Here is a 27309-nt window from a genome sequence, read left to right on the forward strand (position 1 = left end):
TTAGTCTTTCTCGCTATGTAATATTGCGCTCATATCCACTCAAACATATCGTTACTTGTAAAAAATTACGCAACGTGTTACGCGTAATTGTCCTGATTCATTGTAACTACACACTTACTTATTGTTTCAATATAATTTTCATCATAGAAACCGCTTTACTTTCGTTTTACTTTTCTTTTACTGCAGTATTACCGCAGGCAGCCACGCTACACTTGTCAAACGACGAGGCAGCCGCAACTTTTATCTCATTGCTAAGATGCGAAGAAATGTCAACACGCAAGTTTGCGGCAGGCATTTGTCGCCGTCATGTGCTGTATTGTTGTTACGTTTTTAGTAAGGACAACAACATACAGCTGAAAACATTTAATTGTAAATATGTACCAAAAATACAGACAGCACTTTAATTATTTTCGCATTTCTTCCCACTCTCTACTTGCAAATTCGAATTAATGAGTATTCATTGCATTGCAGATTTTCACAGATTTTCTTTTCGCATCATTTCCGCATTTCACACATCTATCGATTGCAATTTTGTCAGTTAAAAGCTGCAATCATCATTGCACACCCTCAGTGCGTATCCAGAACGGAAGTATGCGGTTTGATACGCAGATCCACGAATTGCGGATGTGAAGCAATGAGCCATGACGAAATCCTTTTAAGGAATGTGATTTTCCTGTATTTTTTTTTTCATACTGTAATGATGGTTGCATTGATTGGAAAGGAAATGAATTCATTTTATTATTATATATGTAAGTGCATTAAAGCACTGCGTGTACTCTGTGAAGATTTTTTCCTTGAGTTTACGTGTTTTTCGAATCTTGCCGTTCACAAGAAATACCAAGCGTAGATATCACACATTGGATCAATTGGATTTATTTCGCTTATTAATGCAATTAGCAGTTTTGTAAGAGTCGGAGTTAATGAAATTGTTGTGTATTTAGGATGGAAGATAACGTAAAAAACTAAGTAGCTCACTTACTTACTTAATTGGCGCATAGCCATTGAAACGAATATGGCACAAGTCGCTCCTTGGCACTGCTAAACTAGCGCTAATGGGTCACACGAAGGGAATTTAAATCGTTTTCCACATGGTCCTTCCAGCGGAGTGAGGGTCGCCCTCTCTCGGAGCATCATCCTTCACTCCAACCAAATGGCGTAGCCGCTGCGTTTTAGTTCGCTGGGATATGTTGATGTCTGCGTAAAGCTCGTACAGCTCATCACTGAATCTTCTTCGGTACTCGTCGTTGCCAACGCGTATAGGTCCGTAAATTTTTCGAGGAACTTTTTTATCGAACACTCCCAGAATCGCTTCATCTGGTATTGTCTTGGTCCATGTTTCTGCACCATACAGCAGGAGGTGTACCATAAGTGACTTGTAGAGCATGATTTTCGTTTGCCGAGAGAGGACTTAACTTCTCAATTACCTACCTAGTCCAAAGTAGCATTTATTGGCAAGAGAGGTGAAACTAAGTACATAGGTGGCAGATAAATAAAACGAAATACAACATTCAAAACAACGATCAGTTTAGGTCAACAACAAGAATCGACAATAACTTTTGTACACGGAAAAAATCTTAATATTTTTACGAATATTAGCAACATTAAGGGGTACTATCATCTCTAAGCCGATGCTAAGCAGTGACTTGTACGCGCATAACCAAATTAATCATACACATATGTACGTACACGCAACGCGCAACAATATGCATATATCTGAGATACTCCTGAAAGTATGCAATAATTGTGCAGGTATTACTCACAAACACACGCGCATAAGCTGTGAGCTCCTAGAAGATGCGAACGAGAAATCATAGAGATAAAAAGACAGCAACAGTAGAGGCGCGACAATGAGTTTGATTTAAGAAGCCACCTGGCGAGCAATAGCAGTGTTATTGTGAAGTACGTCATTGTGAAGTACTTTAATAAAGGCCATTTTGCATTATTGAAAAGTTGAGTTATTTATTCAACAGTTTAGCGATACGATCGTTAGCAAATTTTCGAAGCTCAACGTGGAGAAGAGACTGAAGATGGCCTCAAGGGCACTTTATGCATGTAAAAGAATGCTGCGGTGTACGTTGGGTTTATCGCCCTCTCTTTCTCATTGGGTATTTATAGTGTTTGTAAAGCCTATACTATACTATGTAGTCTTTATTTGGTAGACGGCCACACAAAAAAGAACCTATCTCAAAAATTTTGAGGGGGTATGCAGGCTGTCAATGCTTACCAATATGGGAACCCTGACAACAACCCCGACGGTTCCATTGTATGCTTTTCTGCACATTCCACATGTAAACCTGGTGGTATAGAACATAGCGTTAACAACTGTAACGACGCTCAGTGCATCGGGACAGCTTGAGCGCAGACCATATGCCCAAAGTAGTATAGTGTCATTAATTACAAGATGAACAGGCTACCTGATCCCGTGTCTGCGCTTTGAATGGGCTCTTAGAGACACAAAAAAGGTGGAAGGGCTGACGATATTTCCAAAGTAGTGGAAGGTGTAGGGTCTGCTGTATACTGTGCTGACCCGGAAATAAACATATTCTACAAGCTGCCAGATTACTGAAGTGTTTTTCACGCACAAGGCGTAGGTGTAATCAAAGCTGTAAAAAGCAGGGGTTGAAATTGTTATTCCTTTTATTATATAAGTCCTTGCAAAATAATTAATTTTGGACTTTAAATATATTTGGATAAAGATAGAAATTATTTTCGGATTTTTTGAGTCCGATAGAACTAGTTAGACTCGGACTTTTAAAAATAAAAGTCCCGAAATAAAAGTTAAATCAAGACTTTTATTTTTTAAGGCCGAAATAAAAGTCCCGCTTGATAACAAAGAAACGGCTTATCCGAATTAAAAAAATTTGGTACCAATCGATTCTCCTGGATTCCTAAAATTGAAAACCTTATGGACTTTTGAAAATTTCTGTTAATAATACTAGCAATTTATCATAAACAAACTAGATCGAAAATCTCGTAGTATAAATGGCGAACTTGCAGGGGATTTTTGCAATAAATTTCGTTCCAATACAACTATTAGAGTGAAAATTGGTAAACCGCATTCTGCTATGATAGGAAAGCTTTCCAAAAAAAGAAATGATCGTAATCGATCAGTAGCCACGCCTCTTTCTGTATATAGAAATTTCCGCAAAGAACATGCATTATTTGAGTATCTAAAGAAGCCGCGTTATTTATATTTGGCACGTAAATTACTGACATTACATGTAGTTGATCCACATAATTTTTTTGGACAATGGGCAAAAGTGGCACCAAATACTTTCCAAATAAAATTTTTTGGATTTTCAAGTGCGATAGCTCGTACATACTTTGAGCAATATTTTTGCAAATTGGTAACCGAACTTCATATTTCTATTTGTACATACCGACGGAAAAAGTTTTAAAATCGAATTAAAGTCACACCCACTTGTATATAAAAATATCAAAACTGGCTACTTGAATTCATTGCTAAGTACGTGAATATGTCGGAGTTATTTCGGGACTATTGCGGGATCTTTTGGGGATCCTTCCGGTATTATTCCTGGATGACTTTCGAGATCCGTCCGGGATCCCGTGAGGATTATTCCGGTACTTTTTCGGGAGTATTCCGGGATCGTTTATGGATGGTTTTCGGGATCGCATCTTGTTTATTTCGGTATCATTTGGGGACTCTTCCTGTATAATTTCTGGATGGTTTTCGGGATCCCGTTAGGGTAATTTCGGGACTTTTCCGGGACTATTTCGGGATGATTTTGGAGCCCTTCTGGCATAATTTCTGGATAGTTTTCGGGATTTGTCCGGGATTCCGTCGGGATCATTTCGGGACTATTTTGGTATCATTTGGGGACCCTTCCGGGATCATTTAAATACTCTTCGAAACCGATAGTTCAGCTAACATGATTTTTTAAATTTTGAGCTTTTATGACCATGGATTTGCTGCAAATGCCTAATGTTTGTTATTCGTAATTTTGTGTTTTTCTAGTCCTGAGGATGGTTTCAGATTGAAACCGAAATATCGAATAATTTTATAAATTATAATACCACAAAATATATGGTGTTTTATTTATCTTTGCGGCCTTGAGCTCAATAATTAACCAAGAAGTTAGAATTTTGTTTTTAAGTTAAATTATTGATATGACAGGGGTGAAGGAATTACTATTCATAGAACAAAGGAGTAAAACTACAATTAGCTAAACCCAAAGAGAATTTTTTAGATGAAAATAGTGTTGCTTTTTCGTGTGTTTAGCTGTTTAAAATATTACAAAAGGTGTAGTTATAGCTATAATAATTCGTTACAGGATTCATTTAAAATAATCAAAAATAGAACGAAAAAGCTGTGTTAGATATTAAAAATAAAACATACCGAACTTTAATTACGAATAATTAGCAGCAGATCCATGGCCATAAAAGCTCATGGTTTAAAAAGGCATGTGTGCTGAGTCCATAAATGATCCCGGAAGGGTCCCCAAATGATACCAAAATAGTTCCGAAACGATTCCGACGGAATCCCGGACAAATCCCGAAAACTATCCAGAAATTATGCCGGAAGGGCTCCAAAATCATCCCGAAATAGTCTCGGAAAAGTCCCAAAATTACCCTAACGGGATCCCGAAAACCATCCAGAAATTATACAGGAAGAGTCCCCAAATGATACCGAAATAAACAAGATGCGATCCCGAAAACCATCCATAAACGATCCCGGAATACTCCCGAAAAAGTACCGGAATAATCCTCACGGGACCCCGGACGGGAATGATGACCAGGAATGATACCGGAAGGATCCCCAAAAGATCCCGAGATAGTCCCGAAATAACTCCGACATATTCACGTACTTAGCAATGAATTCAAGTAGCCAGTTTTGATATTTTTATATACAAGTGGGTGTGACTTTAATTCGATTTTAAAACTTTTCCGTCGGTATGTACAAATAGAAATATGAAGTTCGGTTACCAATTTGCAAAAATATTGCTCAAAGTATGTACGAGCTATCGCACTTGAAAATCCAAAAAATTTTATTTGGAAAGTATTTGGTGCCACTTTTGCCCATTGTCCAAAAAAATTATGTGGATCAACTACATGTAATGTCAGTAATTTACGTGCCAAATATAAATAACGCGGCTTCTTTAGATGCTCAAATAATGCATGTTCTGTGTGGAAATTTCTATATACAGAAAGAGGCGTGGCTACTGACCGATTACGATCATTTCTTTTTTTGGAAAGCTTTCCTATCATAGCAGAATGCGGTTTACCAATTTTCACTCCAATAGTTGTATTGGAACGAAATTTATTGCAAAAATCCCCTGCAAGTTCGCCATTTATACTACGAGATTTTACAGATTTTATTTTTATATGTGGACTTTTTGGAAAAAGTTCGAAAAATAAAAAGGATGCATGATTCGACATGATCTTGCTATAGGGATACCTGGGAACTCAAACATTTTCACCTAGGACAATTTTTTGACCAGGACTTTTTCGACTCCGAAAAAAAAATTATTATTTTCCGTCCCTGGTAGAAACACTGGAAGAAAATAGCTTAAACTGCAAGCGCGTTAACTCTCATATTGGCAGCCTAGCAGCAACTAAGGCAATAACCGCATATGGCGCAGCATTTCAAAGTGTGTTAGAGTGTAAGCAATCCCCGGAAAGAATTGGCATAAGGAGACGCATACATCTTAATAAGGTCCCAGAGCATATGGGAAGATATGGGAAGAGATGGGAATGAAAAAGCGAAAGAACTACCTAAAAAGTGCGCATTATTTGAAGTTTTCTCCATAGACGTCCTTATTAGATTTGCCGAGATTAAGAGAAAGCCAGGTTTTCACATGACTGAGCAAGCGAAAAAGGCGTGGACCCAAGCGCGGTGCTGTAAAGTTTCGAAGATCAGGTGTAGGTCTTACAATTTTAGACCAAAAAACTTACACCTATCATTAAATAAAATTTAAAAAATATTAATAATAATTAAAAAAAAAAAATTTAGTTAAACGGTTTTATTGAAAACAATACTTACATGAAGTAATAATAATACTAAAAGCTAGGAAATAATTAGGTAGGTCCTAGGTACTAGTCATCACACTCCTTATCAATCTAGGGCGTTGATCAGACAATTAAATAAAAGCGTTGGGCGCGTGAAATTTCTGAAAATGTTAGGCGTGGCCCTGATTAAGTTTCAGTTGGTCTCATATATGACTATCAATAGAAAATTGACGCGTCCAAAGCTTTTATTTAATTGCATAATCAATGCCCTAGATTGATGAGGAGTGTGATGACAAGTACCTAAGACCTACTTAATTATTTTCTAGCGTTCTTTATTACTACTACTTCATGTAAGTATTGTTTTCAATAAAACCGTTTAATAGAAAATTTTTTTATATAATTATTTTATTTTCAAGTTTTTAGTCTTTATTTAATTGCCTATTATTTCTCATTCTATTTATTTCATTTAGTGTCTCATTATTACAAGGACTCTTTCCTGACAATTTGTTACAATCTAAGTCCTCAATACACAATCCTTCCAAGGACTTTACGCGACTCTGCACCACGTATGCTTGTTCCTACTCGAATTCCAAAGTATTTTGATGTCACTTCTACCGGACTGTATGCAATATTTGTTCCAAATATTAACCAAATCGGACCACAAATACGATTTTTTGAAATATTTCGATCTATGCGCCACCTATCCGATTTTTTTTCTTATTATTGCATTGTCATCGGGTTCTGAACTATATTCCAAGTTTCAAGCTTGTAGCTTATCGGGAAGTTGCTTAAATTTCTATTACAACATTCGTGCCAGCCAGCCAGCCAGTCAAGTCAAGCTCAATAAAACCATTTAAAAAGGAGGACTCTAGACTCGCCATGGGTACTATAACTGGACGTTGCCTTCTGGCGTCACATGCCTTTAAATTAGGCTTCGTCAGTGATAGCAGATGTAGGAAGTGCGGGTTAAAGTAGGAAACAATCGAGCATGTGCGTGACATACCTGTCAGATCTGGAAGCAGCAAGTGGCTTAGGTCCTAGAAAGCTTCTAGTATTTGGCAAGAGAATGGAGTTATTTTATAACATAGAACCTGGTTTTTGATAGGGTATTTCAGTTTGGTCATTAAACAACCTTCTAGTAACACTACGGACTAGTTCAGTCTATCTGCGATCGTCGCTGATCGGTCAGTTCATCCCAACCCAACCTTCACAAAAAAATATGTCAAAAATCAATGCTAATTTTGAGAAACCTAAATATAGTTTGTACATTATTAGCCTGAAATTGATTGAGATACAAAACTGCATAATTGCTCAGAAACTCAGTATACTGCAAATAAAAAGTCAAACAGTTTTTGTAAACCTTTCTCTAACTTTCAAATATTTACGAGAACGCTTTTGAGATTTTTTTGCATAGTTTTAATTAAAAGGTTCATAAAAGTATTTTCGTGAAATATCATCAAAAATTCGCCATCTTTCGCAGTCGCGCATTCCGTATGTATGTGTTCGTTGGCGCCCGAGCAGGTTGCAAGAAATTACAACTTTTTTTGTTAAACATTTTCGCTTTATTAGTATTTTCTTTAAACATTTTTACAAAACACAAGCATCATGAGAAAACGAGAAAGAGGATACCACATTCCCATTAGAGCCATTTACATGCGCTCAAAATGACTAGTGTTTCACGCGGTAGGGCAGACGTATTAGCATAGCTATGCACATTTCGCCATGCTCTAGCCATGAATGGACCATAACAACAACCAAAAAGAAGAGAATACAAGATAAAAATCACGCCCCTCTCCCTTCCCTTTTACTCCAATGGATTAGCCTGTTACTACAAATGAACTTAGCAGACGTTAAGATTAAATGGAAGATTAAGATCTTATGTTTCTCTATCGTCATTCATACAAATGTGCCCTCACAACAAATAAAGCAAACTGACCGAAAGTACAATCATTAATAAAGTTACGAAAGTGCAAAGGACGATTACCAACATAGAAATAGTTAAAATTTACGAACAACCGAAGTAAGAATAAACCAAATTTAAACGAATTACTATTTAACAAAGTTTTTAAATATAAAACGTCACTTCACGACAAAATACAAGGAAATTAGTTCGGCATTTAAAATGAAAAATGAGTATCACAAACCGACGTAGAATAAATCACAAAGAATAAATACGAATGAAGTCTTTAAGCAGGTAATTAGTGTAGTTGATAAAAAGTTAGTATATTGAGTGTGGGTTTGTTGCAAAATTATATTCAACACAGAAGATCAAATAGCAAAGTTACTGAATTTATTCGTGCGTAAGAAACAGATTGGGAGAAAAAGTAGCAGCAGTGATGATTCAATGTATTCATTCGTTGTGGTGGAATAACTTCCAGATAAAGTTACTGTAATTTCATTACGACTTCAGAATTGTAATGAAATTGTTAACTCACTATGACAAGTTGAGAATAAGTGAATTGGTAGTGGTATAAATGTTGCTATTGCAATATGTATACTAGGGTGGTCCTTGTATATCTAATTTTTTCAGTTTCACTCCTTAAGATGGTCATACCTAGGGTTTCTTTATGGAGGCTTAAAAAATTAAAATTGAATTTTCTTTTGAATTTTAATATCCAAAAATGATAATAGTATTGTTATTTATGTTAGCTCAGAGTCAATTTGAAAAATTTGTCAAAATTTTATAAGTTTAATTCCTGATGTCAAATTAAATCTGAGTTAAAAAGTTAACTTGCCGTTCTGCAAGAGAGCATTGTGGCGAATTTTGACATCACTATGCCGTTAGTAAATAATCACAGCAACAAAAAAACAGAAAGTAGCAGAACTTACAGAGACGGCGACGAAGAATATCTCACATATATGTAGATATTTACTGATCAGCTAAGAGCAGAAGTTGATACTCACACATACACACGCATATGGCTAGTAGAAACGCATACACTACAAATATACATGTATATAGCTGGTAACCAAGCATGAGATAGAACTGTTCGCGAAATGACTAGACCTTAGGAGAAATGGCTGAACGAGAAAACCGAGAGTAAAAAAGCAGCGCAAGCTGAGGGATCAGTAATCAGTTTGATTTATACACGCTATTAGTTGTGAAGTATAATTGTGAAGTACTCCCAAATTAATCTAAATAAAGACCAGTTTGCAATACTGAATATTGGAGTTATTTATTCGACAGTTTAGGATTTCCCTAAATTAGTTACAATATAAATTTTTGGTTATGATAACAAAGAGTTAACTGATTCAAGATCATCAAAGTTATCGAAGTAGTGTACGTTTGTTATCGATAACAAAGGTTATCAATGAGATTTTTTATCGACGGTTTATCAGTTTACTATTTAAAAGTTATAGATTTATTATTGAAAAGTTTGTATATATTACTAATGGAAAATTATTGAACCGTAGATATTAATCCGAAACGAAACGAATAAGAAACTCGGCGAAACTTACCGGCTTACTAACTTAAATGGCGCTTAACCGCTTAAATGATTATGGTCTTTCAACAAGGCGCATCAGTCCCTTAGTCGTTAGGATAACTGGCGCCAATTGGTTACAACAAGGGATTTTGAATCATTTTCTACCTGATCCTTCCAGTGAAGTGGGGGCTGCCCTCTTCCTCTGCTAAGAATATTTCTTTGGCCGGAGGTTATTATTCATTCGCATAATATGACGAAGTCAGCGTAGCCGCTGTGTTTTAATTTAGTTGGCTATGTTGGTATCTGCATACATCTCATCATTAAATCTTCCTTAGTAATCACCGTTAGTTAAGTTTCGAACGGCTCAGCTGGGTACTTCCCAATTTTGATTGAAATGGTGCTGTTACTAAACGTCATTTTGCACGGCCATATAAGTTTTTCGATAAAATCAAATTCAAGCATAGGGGCATATAGGCAGTTCCTTTTCATGATGTCGAAGGCAGCGAAGGATTGATGTGTGTGAATTCTTTTTTCGTGGGTTTTTTTCCATTATTTACGCATTGTGTAAATCTGGTGGATGGTAGATTTACCAGGTCTGAAGCCGCACTGATAAGATGCAATCAGCCGACTCACGGTTGTATTCAATCTTTCGCACACTACACTCGCCAGGACCTTATATGCGATAATAAGAAGGCTGATTCTGCGATAGTTTGCGCAGTTTGCATGATCGTCCTTCTTGTTGACTGCGCAAAGAAGACTTATATAGATTCCATTGGTCGAGTATGTACTCGTTCCATCAAACTTTGCATAGACGTTGATGCCTGCGCCTTACTAAAACTTTGCCGCATTATTTGAATAGCTACACTGGCAATCTATCAGCGCCCGTGGCCTTGTTGTTTTTAATCTGAGTATCGCTATTCCTACTTCGTGATGGTCAAGTGGGGGAACATATATTGAATGATCATCTATTGTGGGTTCGGGCTCATCATTTTTCCTGGACGGGCACTAACGCCTTTTTGCCTCTGCGTTTTTGTTTCTTTTCAACTCGCGGTAACGTTCCCTCATTCTTATTGTTGAACGGACAGCTGTTTCGATTACAATGTGTAAATCTCTTCAAAGCTTTTTTCATCGGTATTGGGATTTGAACCCACATTGCTGCGATGATCAGACTGTTTATAAACTCATCCGACCATCACCACGCCTTGCTGTAATGAAATTTTTTCTTCGGCAGCGATAGGAAATGCTTTAGAGATATGCTCCCGCTGCTTCTGCACTCCGTCTGGTTGACTTGTGCTCTCAGCGAGCAGGTGTGACAGTCGAATTGCGTAATCATTTGCACTCTTTTGCTATTGCAGCTCACCGACGTCTAACTTTTCTGGTATTTTTGTTAGTTGTTTTTAGCCGCGCAGAGCCGGACGCGTATTTTGGCTGCAGCGAAATAGTGATTCGAATGGTCCGATGACTCGGCGATAAAAGGTTAATAACAAACCGGCAACTTCTTAGCATTTCGCATCTATCTTAAGCAAAATTAAGTTAACCTGAAGCAGAGTAACCTGACCAAATTTCATCGAAACCATAAAGTTTTAAGGAGGCTATATTTGTCGTGTTTTGCCTCTTATACGGCCCAGATACCAAATATTATTAGTCGAAATTTATTCTCAAATAATGTCCGAACTGATTTCAAAATCAGTCGCATGGTTGGCAAGTCATCCCGAATACAATCCAAAATTGTGTAGAGCAGAGGAAGTGGGCGGTTGCACTGCTAACATTTCCGCAAAACCTTAGATCTTGGTCTCTATGGCCGCAGTACCAAACTTTATTGTGGTTAATTAAGCGCAGAGCTACAACGATTTAAAAAAATGTTTCCCAGGTGGCTTTGCCCAATTATGAAAAGTCCTTTTTATCGCCTTTTAAGACGTTCCTATACTTAATACGAGCTCCAAGTCTACCATATCGCAATAATTCTTCAATTTCTAATTCATCAGAATGGTATGCTACATCTTAAGTTTTCAAACGCCCACAAACCGTTCGCGTTGACTTAAAATAAGGAAGCATAAAAGAGCTCTACGGCGTTGGTCCATTTTACAACTACAATGCTGTTTCTTTTTTTTTTTCTTTGCTGCCCTTAAGATCAAACACTTAATCCTATTAACACCAATTGAGCACTTAAAATTCGTTTAATTTTATTTATATTGCAAGAAAAAGGCAAAACACAAAGGTAATAATTTTTACGAGACGCCAAATTTATAGCAACAAAATTGTTTCATTCCTACTTGGCGGTGACCCTTCAATGACCACACTTAAAACTTAAAAATAAATTTTAACTTTGACCAATTAAATAGCCAACAGGTCAAGCTGTTAGAAATAAATACGCCCAGACAAGCGTTCAGCTTGAAATTTCAGGTTTTCTTTTTTTTTCTTGTTTTCTTTTTTTTTTTTTTTCTTACGATTTCTCTTATTTCTTTTTTGTTTCTTTGTATTTACACTAAAACGCAGGAAAATTTCCCACACAGAAAAAAATATATAACTAAAGCCAACGAAAATGTAAAACAAGGAAAATTAAAAGTGAGAAATGGCTGCCAAAAGCCATCATCAACATTTTGGGTTTGGTTTGTTATTTTGAAACTAGTGTGCATGTATGTGTGTGCCGTGTATGTTGTTTGCAGAAATGTTTAGGAAACAACCAAGCGGAAAAGTTTAACGAGCAAACCAGCGCATACAAGCATACACAAACACATACATACATACACATGTACAAATTTATATTAATCCTTCTGTTTTGTATGCACAATTTCACTATACAACTTAAACAGCCATAATTTATTATATTTCTGGCGTGCATGTATATATGCATATGTGTGTGTGTGTGTGTATGCTGCATCAAAGTGCATAAAGCTTGACTGCAAAATATGTGCAATTTTGTTTGTTCTTCGTTTGTTCTTGTTTTTAAATGAACAAGAAGCCATCGGTCAAGTAAGAAAAGCAACAACATGTAATACATACATATGTACATAAATGTATAAATATGTTTACACAAACTGTTTTCATCGTTCAATGAGTTCAGCTTTGGGCAAGATTGATGATCTCTTGTGCTTGTTTCACACACACACATACCTTGGAAATTTTCACATTAAGTTGTGCACGATAAAAAGTCGCTGAAAGACTTAAAATTCTTAAGTTTATGCCCAAAAACTTGTTTTTAAAAAGGAAATAAGATAAAAAGGACAACTAAATTGATGCCGACGAGAAAAGTATATTGAAATCGAATATATAGCTTTCAGCTACTTATCCTACAAAAATTAGCAATTGAAATTCTCAATTTAAAGTAAAATAGCAATTTAAGGCGGGTAGGCCAGCATTCTTATGCGCTAGTGCGCTGTTACGATTGCGTTAATCCGCTGTTAAATAAACGCTAGTACACTATTACGCCTACGCTAATAAGCTATTGAGCTAATTCACTTTTACGCTTTCGGTTGTACGATGTTACGCTTACGCTAATACGCTGTTAAAATAGATATTGCACACTTTCACGCTCACGCTGATAAGCCTTTACTCTATAACGCTGTTACGCTTACGCCATTTCGCTGTTAAACTAACGCTAGTACACTATTACGCTCACATTTTTACGCTTTTACGCTAATACATGGTTATGCTTGCGGTGATATGTTCCGTTCATAATACGCTGCCACGTATACACTGATAGATTATTACGCTTACGCTTAAGCTAAAACACTGTTTTGCTTACGCTAATGCGCTCTTACGCTTACACAAATACACTGTTTCACTTACACTTATACACGTTTACGCTTATGCTTATAAGCCGTTACGTATACGCCAATACGCTTACATCATACGCTATCACGATTGCGCTAATACGTTGCAACATTAACGCTACTACGTTATCACTATTACGGCAGTAAGGTTTTTCGTTTATTTGCTGTAATGCTTACGCCTATACGCTACTACACTTACGGTATGACGATGTTACGCTTATAGCACGACATGGTTATGCCCATATATGTAAGTATGACTAAGACTTCAAATTTAACTGTGCCATTAAAAGCGTATACGGTTTTGTGCTTATGCATTTACGCTGACGCTTATATTCAAATGGTTTTACGCCGACACGCGTTATAATGTTGCACTTGAGATTTAACACGTTTACGCTGTTAGGTTTAGAATACTATACGTCATGATTTGATTTGCGCTAAATTTCACGCTCGTTAAATTACGCACTTTGCATTTAAGTCCGCATAAAAGCAATTTTCTAAATGAATTTGTAAACAAATTTTTCTAAACCCCAAACATTCTTTCTTTCACTGAAGCTAAATACATGTATTGAATATTCAATTGCCCCGCTGGGTATGAAACCAATACTCATTTGAATAGCTTTGGTTTCCTGCAGAAGAAATGCCACAACACACATATCGATTAAACTGTTGCAGCAAGCATAAGACACAAAAACTATTGGATGTCGGAGAAATGTTTCAACGCTTAGAGAAGACTTGTTGCATAACACATGTGAAATAATCAAAATGAAAAAGGAAAATGTAAAAACAACAAAGTAATGAGCAAATAAAAAAACATTAGGAATGGGAAAACTGTAGAATGGACTTGATAAAAGACATCACAGTAGACAGCCAAAGATTGGTCCCATGGTAATAAGATACCTACATATGTATGTACATACACTGAAAGAAAAAACCTGGTAAAATCAACCGAAATACGGATCAATTCAACCGAAATTTCTGTAAATTTTTATCCATCGCAACAAAATATAGAATCAATTGGGCACAAATCGTTGATTCGTAATTGACCGTTTTAGTAGTCAAATGAACAAAAAAAGTTGTTGCGACAGCTTTGTACGAAAGTACCTATGTTGCCATATACATCCATACGTAAATATGTGAATACATAAATACGCATGCTTGCTAGATATACATATGTACATATGGACGCACTTACTAAACGAACTTCAATTGGGAGTACATCAAATATGCTGGCACACATTAAACATTATACACTTTATTATTTTGTTTCATTAAACACACTTTCACCAAATTTTATATTTTATAATTTATTTAATTTATAGTTTTGAACTTCGCTTTGCAAATAGAAATGAAAATAGTAGTTACACAACTGATTCTCAATTCTTTTGCAGCTCATCTCATTCTCAATTTCTTCTGTCGCATGTAGTTGCCACACTTGATTGTTTCTAACAAAACTTGTAGTATAAATGTTTGACATAACATTTTAAACAGAGAACTTGTAAGTTATAGAAAAGTATATAATCAAATCGCAGGAAGGTAATTCACCACTGGAGAAACTTTACATGTAATTCGACAAGTTTAATTTTCGTAAGTTGAAACGATTCCAAAACAACTCAAACTTTTATGCTGTCGGAAACATCAACATTAAAAAAGATGTTTTTTATTATCTTATTAGATTCGTTCGCGTGAGCGAAAGTTCATAAAAACTTGAACAAAATGTTACTAGCTTTGGAAAATCCTGTTCGTTCAAACAAAACTTTTGAAACAAGAGTGCGCAATTTTGCATTTCGCTTGGAGGAGAAGTTGCAAAATTGTACCCGATAAGTAGGTGTCCCGATATCTCATAATTTTTTGCACAGTAACTTCAAAAAAGGGTTTTTCGTTTTCCCATTTTTTGTGTTTTTTCGATTTTGTGGTTTTCTTATTTTGGTGTTTTTTTTAACAAGTGACACCATCGTCATAAGTACAAAGTAGAGAGCGCAGTGAGCGTAAAATTCTCTTTGAAATTTGCTCATGCATTGATTGTTGATCGCTGTTTAAATGAGCAGTGAGATCAGTTGTGTTAACAGAAAAATCAGTTAGATTGATTAGGAATCTGTCAATTTTACGGAATTTTGTTAACTTAACACCGACAATTTCTCTTCTGTTGAAATAACTAAACTAATTTGTTCGCTTGACAAAGAACTCTGTTGACTTAACCATAATTCGATCAATTTCACCGAATCTCCGTTAAGTCAAGAACAACAGAGCCGATTTGTAGATTTTACTAGCACCATTTCTTTCAGTGTAGGTGTATGCATGTACCTACCTAGAGGATCGAATGTGTGAATAGTCGAATGATGAAAACAAAAAAAACTGTTTGCCAAATGCTTATATATGCATGTATGTGTATTATGTATGTTGATACAAAACCCCCGGGACAAGGAATGTAGATATGTTTTTACTTTTATCTGTAAGTGATAAATTCCTTAGTATTTCAACCTCAGCTGCTGTGTCGTCCATTTATCTTGGTTTTACTGGCATTGATAGCGTTGAGCCAACGTCACGTTTGACAGCTGTGGATTGGCAGCCGTGTTTTACTGTTGCATATATATTTATTGAAAACAAAAATAGGAAGAAAATTAATACACATTGTGCAAGTCTTTATGCATATGAATGTAAGCATAAAAAATGATTGATGAATGATGGCGCTTAACTTATTTGCCAATTAATATATAATGATGTGAACGGCTCATCTGCAATATTTAAAACGTGACATCAATAAAAAAGTATTTAATTGCTGTAGCAATATTTTTCAAATAAATTGGGCAATTATTTTGCATTTATAACTTAAATTCAATTGACTTAAATATGTTGATGAAAATTGAATGGGGTCTTTCCCCATACGAATATAAAAGTATGCGAAGGGCCTCCCTAAGTTAGAAGCTGAGTTGAAAGAGTCTCATTTTTTTGTTGTTGGTCTTTCAAAAAACGATAGACATTTTGGTGTGTAAACCTCTCTGCTCACGGTATGGGTAAATGAGGAATTTAACCGTTAGTGTAGCAAACTATACCATAAATTGGGACGAATGTATGCGGTGCAGTTGATCTGAGCGATAGCAGACAACAAATCAAGGCCAAAGAAAGGAAAGGTATAGACCAGCTATCGATTTGTTATTTAATCTGCTATTATCTTTGAGTTTTTAATTTTTAGTCGAGAATTTATCGATATCGACTTCTTTATTAGACCGATGTGTTATAGTAAAAATTTCTATAACTTTCAAAAAATTATTGCTGAGCTATGAAGTGTTACCTATTTGTAATCGACGTGCTACCGATTTCTTATCGAAAATGTATCCATTTATAATGGAAATGTTAACAATTATATATTGAAAGGTTATCGGTTCGTTTACCAAAAGCTATCGATTTGTTATCAGAGAGTTGCTAATATGTTATCTGCATGTTGTCAATGTTTCACCAAGAAGCTATCGATTATTTGTCGAAAAGTTTGTCATCGAAAAGCTATTCACTTGTTATTGAGAAGTTATCGTTAATCTATCGAAAGATTGTCGATATGTTGCAAAAAAAGTGTTTGATGTTTTATCTGAATGTTACCAGCCAACCAAAAGGTATCGCTTTGTTGTCAATATGTTATCAAAAAGTTATCAATTTGTTATCGGAGTCGTAGTAATTATTCATCAGCGAAAACTTATTGATTTGTTATCGGCGTGCTGCTGATTTTTTAAAGGCAACTCAACGGTTTGTTATGATACCTCAGTATCAAATCGATCGGCTTGTTATCGTCATCGGTTCCTATTTGGTTTCTTTTCGGCTCGTTATCAACGGGTTACAGATGTGTCATACATTTTTTGCTGAGGTTTTGTCGGTATCTTTTGAATAATGAACCGATGAGTTGCCGTTGAAAAATCAGCAGCACGCCGATAAAAAAAGGATAAGATGATAATAGAATGGAGTTCAGGGGGTTGATGAGTGCAATTCATAGGGTTCAATGTAGCCGTATTAATAGTTCCCGCGATGGTAGTACCTTACTGGTGCTTGTTACCGGTCAACGTCGATACAACTCTACAAAACCTTTGGGGTGTCTTCATTGCTACAACAACAACAACAACGATAGTCGGTATGTGCTGTTACCAAAAACAAGCCGGCGAAGCTATTTTTAAAATCCTGGTCTTCTGATAAAGTTTCCTCTGATGTGGTCCTATTTAAACCTCTGGGCGAGGTGTAGTTATTTTAAAAATACGTTTTCCAGACGTACTTCTTCATATTTACACATCGAACTTTACGAGTACTTGGTACTAACGCCATTTTTCATGTTTTTAAAGCAGAAGATATGCTTTACTTTTGTACCGAAGAACCCCATATTTCCTGCTAATGTTCTTTCAAGCTTTAACGTCGGTTTCAAAAATTCGCTTTTCATGTTGTTGTTGTTGTTGTAGCAATGCTTCGCCCCACCTAATAGCCGTGACCGATCACAAATTGTCATCAATATCCTCTAACGGGAGTCCAAGGAAACTTGCCGTTTCAACAGGGGTGGACCATAAGGAAAGGGGTGTTAGAGGCGTTGGTTCCACATTACAATTAAAGAGATGGTTGGTGTCATGTGGGGACACACTGCAAGCGGGTCATACATTTTGTATGTCGGGGTTGATTCTGGATAGGTAAGGGTTTAACCTGTTACAGTATCCAGAACGAAGTTGAGCAAGAGTGACACGCGTTTCCCTGGGGAGTATGCGTTCCTCTTCCGCGAGCCTTGGATACTTTTTTTAAGTACTGGATTCACCAGGCAATTCCCGGCATAAAGTTCCGACGCCTGTTTATGGAATTCACAAAGGACCTGCTTGTGTTTTTTTGCTTCATACGGCTGGGTTCTCAGGTGTCGTATTTCCTCAAAATGCTTACGGAGATGACTCCTTAAGCCCCTAGGCGGTGCTGGTTCATCAATCATATGTCTGTTGGGATGCTCAGGTTTCTGGGTATTCAACAGGAACTGTTTGGTCAGCATCTCATTTCTCTCCCTGATGGGGAGTATTCTCGCCTCATTATGCAGATGGTGTTCTGGGGACATAAGAAGACAGCTCGTGGAAATTCTGAGAGCAGTATTTTCTTCCAGTGGATAATTTTTTGGCTTGGCGACCATATGGATGACGCGTAGCACGTAATCGGCTGGCTAATTGCTTTTTATGTAATCATAAGCGTTTCTTTATCTTTTCGCCAGGTACTGCCAGCGAGGGATTTGGGGATTTTGTTACGGCTCTGAATTCTCGGAACAATTGCGGCTACGTGCTCACAAAAATGTAGAGCCTATCAAACGTCACACCCAAGATTTTGGGGTGTAGGACAGTCGGTAGCGTAGTGCTATCGACGTGGATGTTCAAAATGGTCGACATTTGGGACGTCCATGTTGTAAATAAGGTCGCGGAAGATTTAGTTGGTGATAATGCCAGGCTTCGCGAGGCGAAAAAACTGGAGAGATCAGGGAGGTAGCCGTTTATTTTATTGCATAGTGCTATGGAGTTTTCTGAAGCCATGCTGATGAGAGGCTAGCTGCAAATTTGCTTGGAAATAAGGGAACAAATTGGCTTCAAGCGTCTTTGCTACTGGCGATAGGAGAGATATCGGACGATACGACTCTCCTATGTTAGCTGGTTTCCCAGGCTTCAGTAGCGGGACCACCTTGGCCATTTTCCATTTCTCGGTTATGACAAAGGTGGAAAGAGACAGGTTGAAGACATGCGCTAAATATTTGCAACCCTCTTTCCCTAGGCTTTTAAGCATCGGCGTGGCTATGCCGTCTGGGCCCACTGCTTTGGATGGTTTAGCGCGACCAATGGCGTCCTCAACCTCTTTAGCGGTGATGGTGATTGGTGACGCGCTGAATTTGTGTTTATGTGCGTGTCTATTGACTCTCCGTCTATCTTTGTCAACCGTAGGATGCATTATATATTGTCGGCAGAGAGCGCTCGCGCATTTTTTCGCATCCGACAGCACTTTGTCGCCAAAGGCGATGGAAACTTTGTCTTTGTGCTTAGTCGGATTCGATAGGGAATTTACGGTGGACCAAAGTTTACCCACACCGGTAGAGAGGTTACAACCTCTTAGGTGCTCCTCCCATTTCGCCCGCTTGTGTTCGTCCACGTGGACGATTCGCTTTTCATGGTTTGGTATGGTATATGACAAGCATAATTTTAGGCTCGCTTAGCAGACAAAACTATGTACAACGCTCTCAAAGTTCTAGGGGACTTTTGGAGGATTATCTGCGTCTCAAGACCAAGGGATAAATGATTTTGTGTTAAAGTTATCGATAATTTACATCTAGTCATCAACGCAGTAGCTTTTCGAATGCAAAATAATCAAAAATTTATAAACATATTTTTCTACTGCCGAAACTGGTAATTGCAAAATTCTTTTGAATAAAATTTAAAAAAAAATTTCGGAATAACTTTGTACACATTTCGGAACTATTACGCGATCTCTTGCGGGATTTCAAGATAATTTTCGGTATCAACTCAGAACTATTTCAGAGTCATATGGAGACTAATTTTGGGATCAGTTCGAAACTAAATCAGAAAAATCAGAATAACCATTTCGGAATTATTTTCAGTAGTATGTAAATGGCGGTTCTAGACCAAATGGTGAAAGGAAAAATGTGAAAGGAAAGTATATACACACCGACACACATATATATACAGCAAAACAATTCCACTAGGTGGCGCATCCGTTCTTACGGTTTGTGTTCTGGCTGATCTTCCGCTAGGTGGCGCATCCGTTCTTCCGGTTTGCGTTCTAGCTAATCTTCCGCTAGGTGGCGTAACCATGTATGTGTGTGTGTGTGTGTGTGTGCAAAAAATCGAGCGAATGATCAGTATCAGATCCGTATGTGATCAGACTGATCTGATACTGATCAGAAACTGGTCTGATACTGATCAGATACTGAACTGATACTGATCAGATACTGATCAGATCAGTATCAGAACAGTACCTGATCAGTATCAGTCGCTCGATTATTTGCTGGGTTCACAAAGTTCACACACACACATGGATGCGCCACCTAGCGGAAGCTCAGCCAGAACACAAACCGGAAGAACGGATGCGCCACCTAGCGGAATTGTTTTGCTGCATATATATGTGTGTCGGTTCGTATATACTTTTCCTTTCACATTTTTCCTTTCACCATTTGGTCTAGAACCGCCATTTATATACTACTTTTTTCAAACATCGATTATACACCTTCCATCGTTTTATTATTTCGAGACCATTTTCATACTTCACACTGTAATGCTGCTTTCAGAAGCATTTCAAGTAATTACATCCCCACTATCTCTACACAGCGTCAATAGTATAGAAAGTAGTGATGTCTGTAACTATCACTAAAACGCAGCCTCTATCTAAGCGATCAGCATGTGTGTGAAAGACACAGTGGTAAAGCAAGTCAACACTTGCAAGCATTTCATTTGCGCACAACCGCTTACCGCAAGTGCGTAAACATCTCAAAAAGTTTATCTTGTTTCGTACTTGCATAAGGAGATATACTTGCAATAAACAAGGGTATGAAAAGCGCGATTTTCGACAACAACTTCGATAAGTAGCTTTAGTCACCAACTCTTTTTATTTTGCCTAGGGACTGGGAATTAAGATAAGCAACGGTTGTTACTTCCATTCTGTTTAATACAACGGCGCATATACTGAAACCATTCCTACGGAACCATACCTTGAAACAAATTAAGATTCTCTTTCACCATCCGTTGGCTCACCATGCTCACGATCCATCATGTATTAGGAAATCGGCACATTAGGCACCACATTGCCTCTATGGGTAATATTGACTCCATTCATTGATCATTCACTTCCACTGTTCACCCTCCTTTATCCATCAGTCATATTGAGACATACACAAATTCATCCTTTATCAGTTTCGTCATTCTAAGTCAACTGGTAGCTTTGGCAATGGTTGACCCCTTCCCATTTTACTAGCCACCATCCACCTTTAATCACTTTCCATCCACCATTTCATCGAGTACGATTTCCGAAATACGCTTTTAATTTTGTCAACGATCCATCACACGTCTTTTTATAAACCGCCGGCCAACCGTTCAAATTTAGTCTCATATTAAAGAACAGTACATCACCTAGCACCCAGTATCCGAACAGTTATCATCACCTAACTGTACCAACTCTCTTTAACTAACTTTTTTCCAACCTATCTATATGGAAAGTGTAAATATATATCATAGCAACGTATAATAATTTCAGACAAAATGCATCAGAGCAAATTCTTTTGGTAGTCGTTGCACTTATACAAATTCGATTAAACTTTTTATTAGTTATCCATCTAGGAGGGCACTCAAATGACTTTTTATGAGGTGCTTTACTCGCAGACCATAAAAATTGTAAATTGCTTAAATTTATTTTACTGAAATAATAATCGTATTTATCAGCAAACTGTTGCAAAGAACTCAAAAGAAATGTATGCGTTTCCCGCTCCATCGCTTTCCATCTATATATCTACATCTACATCTATTTTGGCAATCGGCCAAGCAAACAATTTAATTCCCATAATTTGTTTTTCTCTATGAAGAAATACCAAGTGCGCTTGTGTGTATTTGGGTTGAACAAATATGCAATTTTTTTGGCAATTTATTTTATATGAAAAATTTGTGAAGTGCTTCTGCTATGGCATTCAATTTTCAAATAACGAGGCACATTGACTACAGCATTTCCAAGTATATCATCGTTTGGCAACAATAAATGTATTTTTCAGTATAATTCAAATAGATGGGCTTTGAGGTATAGACCTGAGTAACAATCAAGATTGATTTAGGTTTCTAATATGTTGAATAATAGGTTTTTAAATATACTTTACTGTGTACATATATGCCATCTTTTAAAAAACTATTTTTTGCACACCTCATCTCTCTTTTACTCAGTTTCATGAAGCTCACGTCACCTCTATTCACTCAGACTGTCTCTTGAGATACGCTTGAGGCCCTCGGTATAGCCGTCAGAACGTTGGAAATGGCCAAAACCAAACTGTAGCCCTCCAAATTGTTCAATATAAATTTTAAAAATATTTTAAGAGTGCTTCTGACTTATTGGCCATCTGGTTTAAAGTAAAGATTATGTTTTTCCAAAAAAAAAAAATAACTTCATGTAGCCCTGGTATTGAAGTTAAACCACAACAGACGCAGCTTTACCAGAAAACAATGATATGGGGCTTATTAAGAAGCAAATGAGTAAAAGTTAAAAGCAATCGATAACTTTTCGATATCAAATCGTTCACTACTTCATAACAAAACTATTACTTTCGCTAATTTTTCGATAAAAAATCTTTAACACGCCGTTAACATATTGATAACAGTGCACAAACAAAACGGTACTTTCCGTTAACTACCGATAACATCTCGATGGCATATCCATATATTTTTGATAGCAAACAGATAACATTTTGTTAAAAAACACCGATAGCTTTTTGACAACATACCGATAAATTTTCGTTAAATGGTCGATAAGTTTTAAATAACAAATCGATAAAAAACAGACAACTCGTCGACTAAAATTCTGTTAATCATTGAAAAGCCTTGTTTTCGATAGAAAAATTATAATACTTCGATAACAAGTCGATAATTTGTCTAAACCTCATCGATAACCCTCCTATAACAAACCAATAAATCCTGGAAAGGAAATGGATGACACGCCCATTGCATGTCCATTACAAAACGATAGCTCGTCGATTACAAAACAGTTACACTTCGGTAACAAATTTATTAAGCCCCGTCCGATTTCGGATTCCAATTTTATTGCTAAGCTGATTAATTTTTTGCATGGTTTCCGGGACTATTAGGCTGGTTCGCTACCGATCTATTTGTAGACTCTTTCAGGATTATTTCGCAGCTGTGTCGTCTGTTATTTTAATATTTTTTATTTAGGACTATTTCTGGGCCGTTTATTTGTTGGTTGTTTTCTAATAATAAGTATCTCCTAGAGCATTTCGGGATTATCTTCCTATGGTTTCGGGATTCTTTTCGAGATTACATCGGCACTGTTTTCGGAGCCATCACAAGCCGGTTTGAGAATAATATCGGAAGGTTTGTTACCGGATATTTTATCCTCTCGGATTATATCGAGATTGTTTTCGGAACTATTTCAGGACCGTTGAGGGATAATTTGATAAAAATGTGTTCTCAAAGGACAATAGGGTGCCATCTTCTTTAAAAATCTAGTATATTATTTTAGACAAATTTAAATTAACTCATAAAATTAAACATCCAGACATCCCGATATCGAAGAAACTTTCATATTAACTAATAGGTAAGGCTTCATGTTGATTTCTATCTAAACAATTTTGGAAACGGAGGCAGTTTTCAGACCAACTACATACAGCACCATTCCAGGAATATATCGGAATCATTTCAGGACTTTCATTGAATTATCTAGGACCATTAGGAGGCTTTTTCCGATAAATTCAAGACTTTTTTGGTATTATATCGAAAATTTTTCAAAATATCTCATCATTGTTTTTTATACAATTTCGGGCCCGTTTCCGTACACTTAATGGCACTATTTCAGGACGATTCCAATACTGTCACCAAATCAGTTCTAAAATATTTTCTTACCTATTTCGGACTATTTTGAGATCATTTTGGAAACACCCATGAATCATTGGGGTATTATCTCCGGACTGTTTAGTGATGGTGTGCGTTATTATTTCAGAAGCTTTATTGTAGAATATTTTATATTGTATTTGCTTAATGCGTGCTAGGCTGCGGGTAAAGACTAGTTTCTAATGAAAGTGTAAAAAATCAGATAAATAACATGACACATTGTAACAAAAACTTGGTGCAAAACAAGTAAAGGTGTTTAATTTCGGGTGTAACCGAACATTATATATTCAGCGTGAACTTTAATTTTACATTTCATTTCAGATAAATTACTTTTCTACATAACACGTGGCACCAACCGTTTAAAAAAAAAATGTCTCCCCATTTCCTCTTACAATAAAACTTAATAAGTGAAAAATTATTGATTCAAAACTATTTTTTGCTAAGTTATAGCTTATTATTCTAGTCTACGACACTTTTAATTTGTTTTATATCTAAGTTGCCGTGGTCTTTAACCGATCCAGTTTTCGTCTACGACCCTTTTAAAAAATTTTTATATTAAAGTGGGCGTGGTCCTTAACGGATTTCGTTAGTTTTTCTTCAAAGCATTCCTTAGAGTAAAGGCAACCTCTCTGCCGAATTTTGTTACGATAGGTTTAATGATTTTTGATTTATGATTAATAATATTTGTAAAATTTATTTTTCACAACTGGGCGGTGCCAAGCCCATGTTAAAAAATTTTTGCAAATTTTTATCAGGAGTCTCAATATCAGTCCACACGTCAAATTTCAACATTCTAGGTGTATTAGTTACTAAATAATGAAGTTTTTTTGTTTTCCAAAATGTTATATATATACAAAATGGGCGAGGTTATCATCCGATTTCGCTCATTTTCAATACCAATCTATTCTGGGTCCAGATAAGCTCTTGTTTGGTGAAGATATCTCGTGTTAACGGACAGACGGGCGGACATGGCACAATCAAATTGTTTTCGATACTGATGATTTTGACATATGTAAGTCTATATATAGCTCGATTCCTTCACATCTGTACAAACAACCGTTATCCATTCAAAGTTAATATACTCTGTGTGCAAAGCCCGCTGAGTATAATAGAAGCTCACAACCGAGTACATAATGTTTCGTGCCATTCGAACCTGTACACCCTTACTTCTTAACTGCTCATTTTGTACAATACCGATTTCTGTAACAGGATTCTTCATAAACTTTAAACAGTTGCCTTCCCAACAACAATTAACTTATGTAAATTAAGTGTCATACTTACTTTACGCATAAACTATTTGTGCTGATAGCGCAGAGTGGATGTATTTACATTTTCCTTATATCACCGTTGTCTAAGTAACCGCACTTCGAACCGAGCGCGCAATATTAGCATTTCCTTTATGTGTCTCAGTTGGCCGGAAAATCGACAATGTAAGTACACTTGCCAACATACTTAAGTATGCGAATTACTTATGCTTAAGTGCTTAGGGGTGAGTTACACTAAATGCGTCAAGCAAATGATCCTACAGGTCGCAAATAATTCGTGTACACATATGCGAATAAATGTATGGATGAAAGTCGTTATGCCTGCTCCCATTGCATTTCAAAAGGCATCGCTGGTGTTATTGTATTTCATTATTCAAATTGCCCTGCAAAAATGCGATTAGTCTAGAAAGAATCTGGGAAGAGTCGCAAAGGAGTATGCGACTAATGCCAGTGTTGACATCTTTATACGCGCTGAATTGTTCCCTTTTGTTCGAGCATGTCCTATGAAGAGACTAATTGTACCCGTTTATAGCCGAACGCAATTCTTAGAGATTTCATTAATTTTGCTTATTTCTTTCGTACTCGCGTTGTAAAAAAATATAATACAAATCAAACGCTACGCTAATAGAATATATGGTCCTTGTATTTTTAAACAATTCGATTAAAAAACATTTAGTCTTTTTTATTTCCCTCATTTTGTTGCCGCTTTTTGTTTTATTGTTTCTGAGAATGAGCTACATAGATTTCAAACTGTCTAATCCCAACTGTACCCAAAAGAGCGATCAATTTTACCCAAATGTAGACAGAAGAGAACGATCGGGGACCACTCTCTTAAGGGATTAATCGCACGTTTTTTTGCAAGGTGGTTTATTGAGAAAATTGCATACATGAGCTACTCATACACAGCGAGCTGTTTCACCTTTATTAGTTACTTCTGAAGTTTCAGGTACATATCTCTTGCGTTATTAACTTCAGGTAAAGGCAAACTATTGCGAAATATTTGTCCTTCTAAAAATTTTAATAATGGGTGGAAGTCATCATTTCTTGTGAATTTCAATTTACTCATAATCTGATTGAAGTTTTCCATCTTCACTGTGCCTGCTTGCCAATTGACATCTTATCGAATTTTCCGCGGACCGAATTAGGACTCATCTAAGTACATAAACGATTTTACCTTTTATTTAATAATTTGGGAAAAATTTAAACAACGTGACATCAGGACGGACAAGGCAACAGCTGTTTCGATTATACCTTGTAAATCTCTTCAAAGCCTTTTCTCCCGGGAGTGGGAGTCGAACTCGCACTCGTACGATAGTTGAAATGGTTAGAAACATATTCAGCTACAACATGCCTTAGTTGTTGTAAATTTTTCCCAATTGCCTTCTTTCGCATATTCTTCGACTCATCACATACTTCGTATGTAGTTATGTGTTGAAGTTATGCATGTTTGTAAGACGGTTTTCAGAGAAGCCCAAATTATTAAATAAATTATAAAATTAAAAATTGCTTGAAATAAATGTTTTCATACATTTAAAAGCGATACGGGCAATCCCCATTTAACTCATATAAGATTTTACCTTTGTTGATTGATTAAAAATTGAACAAAAAATGTTTCCTTGTCTTTTGTTTCTGCCTTTATATCACAATCGAACAGTTTGTTGCAAAGAAAGCGCTTCTTTGAAATTTGTGTGAGTAACCTATCGACATCTTATAAAAAAGCAAATCACTAACCTCGAGGCAAATATGGCTTAGTATGACGAAGTAAGTAAGGGATATAACAATAAAATTTGGTAGAGATTGCACGCCACTTCGTACGATTATGCCAACTAATGAAGCGTGTGGCAATAGATTTACAGTTCTCCATTTACTATCGAAAAGACGTTGATTATTTTATCGATTTGTTATCAAAAAGTAATCAATTTCCCATGAAAGTTATCGCTATGTTGTTGAAAATATATCGACATAATATCTCAAATCTATCGATTTGTTAAAAAAATTATCGATTAGACATAGAGAAGTTATCAATTTCTTATCGCAGTGGAACCAACTTTATATCAGCAGTTTGTCGTTAAGAAAAAATCAGCGGTTTATTATGAAACAAACACCAATAAACTTCAATATTAAACCGATAACATATCTGTAACCTGCCGATAACAATCCCATAGAAAATCAATGGGCAGGGAAAATAAGCCCATAATAAACAGTTATTTCGACGATAATAATTCACCATCGACTATAAGCCAATAATAGCTGTGTTTTTTTAAACGGATTTATTTAGCTTGAC

General features: G+C 36.4%; 1 protein-coding gene across 2 annotated transcripts in view; it reads right to left on the reverse strand.

Annotated features, from left to right (window-relative positions):
* Window positions 1-27309, reverse strand: part of LOC137238899 (uncharacterized) — a 183919-nt gene that overhangs the window by 127496 nt on the left and 29114 nt on the right. Inside the window, exon 1 of one of the 2 annotated variants that reach the window (XM_067763928.1) lies at window positions 25042-25172. The exons of the other annotated variant lie outside the window; for it this stretch is intronic. The gene's annotated coding sequence lies outside the window, so the exon portion shown is untranslated. Of the gene's footprint in view, window positions 1-25041; window positions 25173-27309 lie in introns of those variants that run through there. 2 annotated transcript variants of the gene reach the window in all.

Source organism: Eurosta solidaginis, chromosome 1 (assembly GCF_040869045.1).
Source record: "Eurosta solidaginis isolate ZX-2024a chromosome 1, ASM4086904v1, whole genome shotgun sequence".
NCBI classification, from domain to species: Eukaryota; Metazoa; Arthropoda; class Insecta; order Diptera; family Tephritidae; genus Eurosta; species Eurosta solidaginis.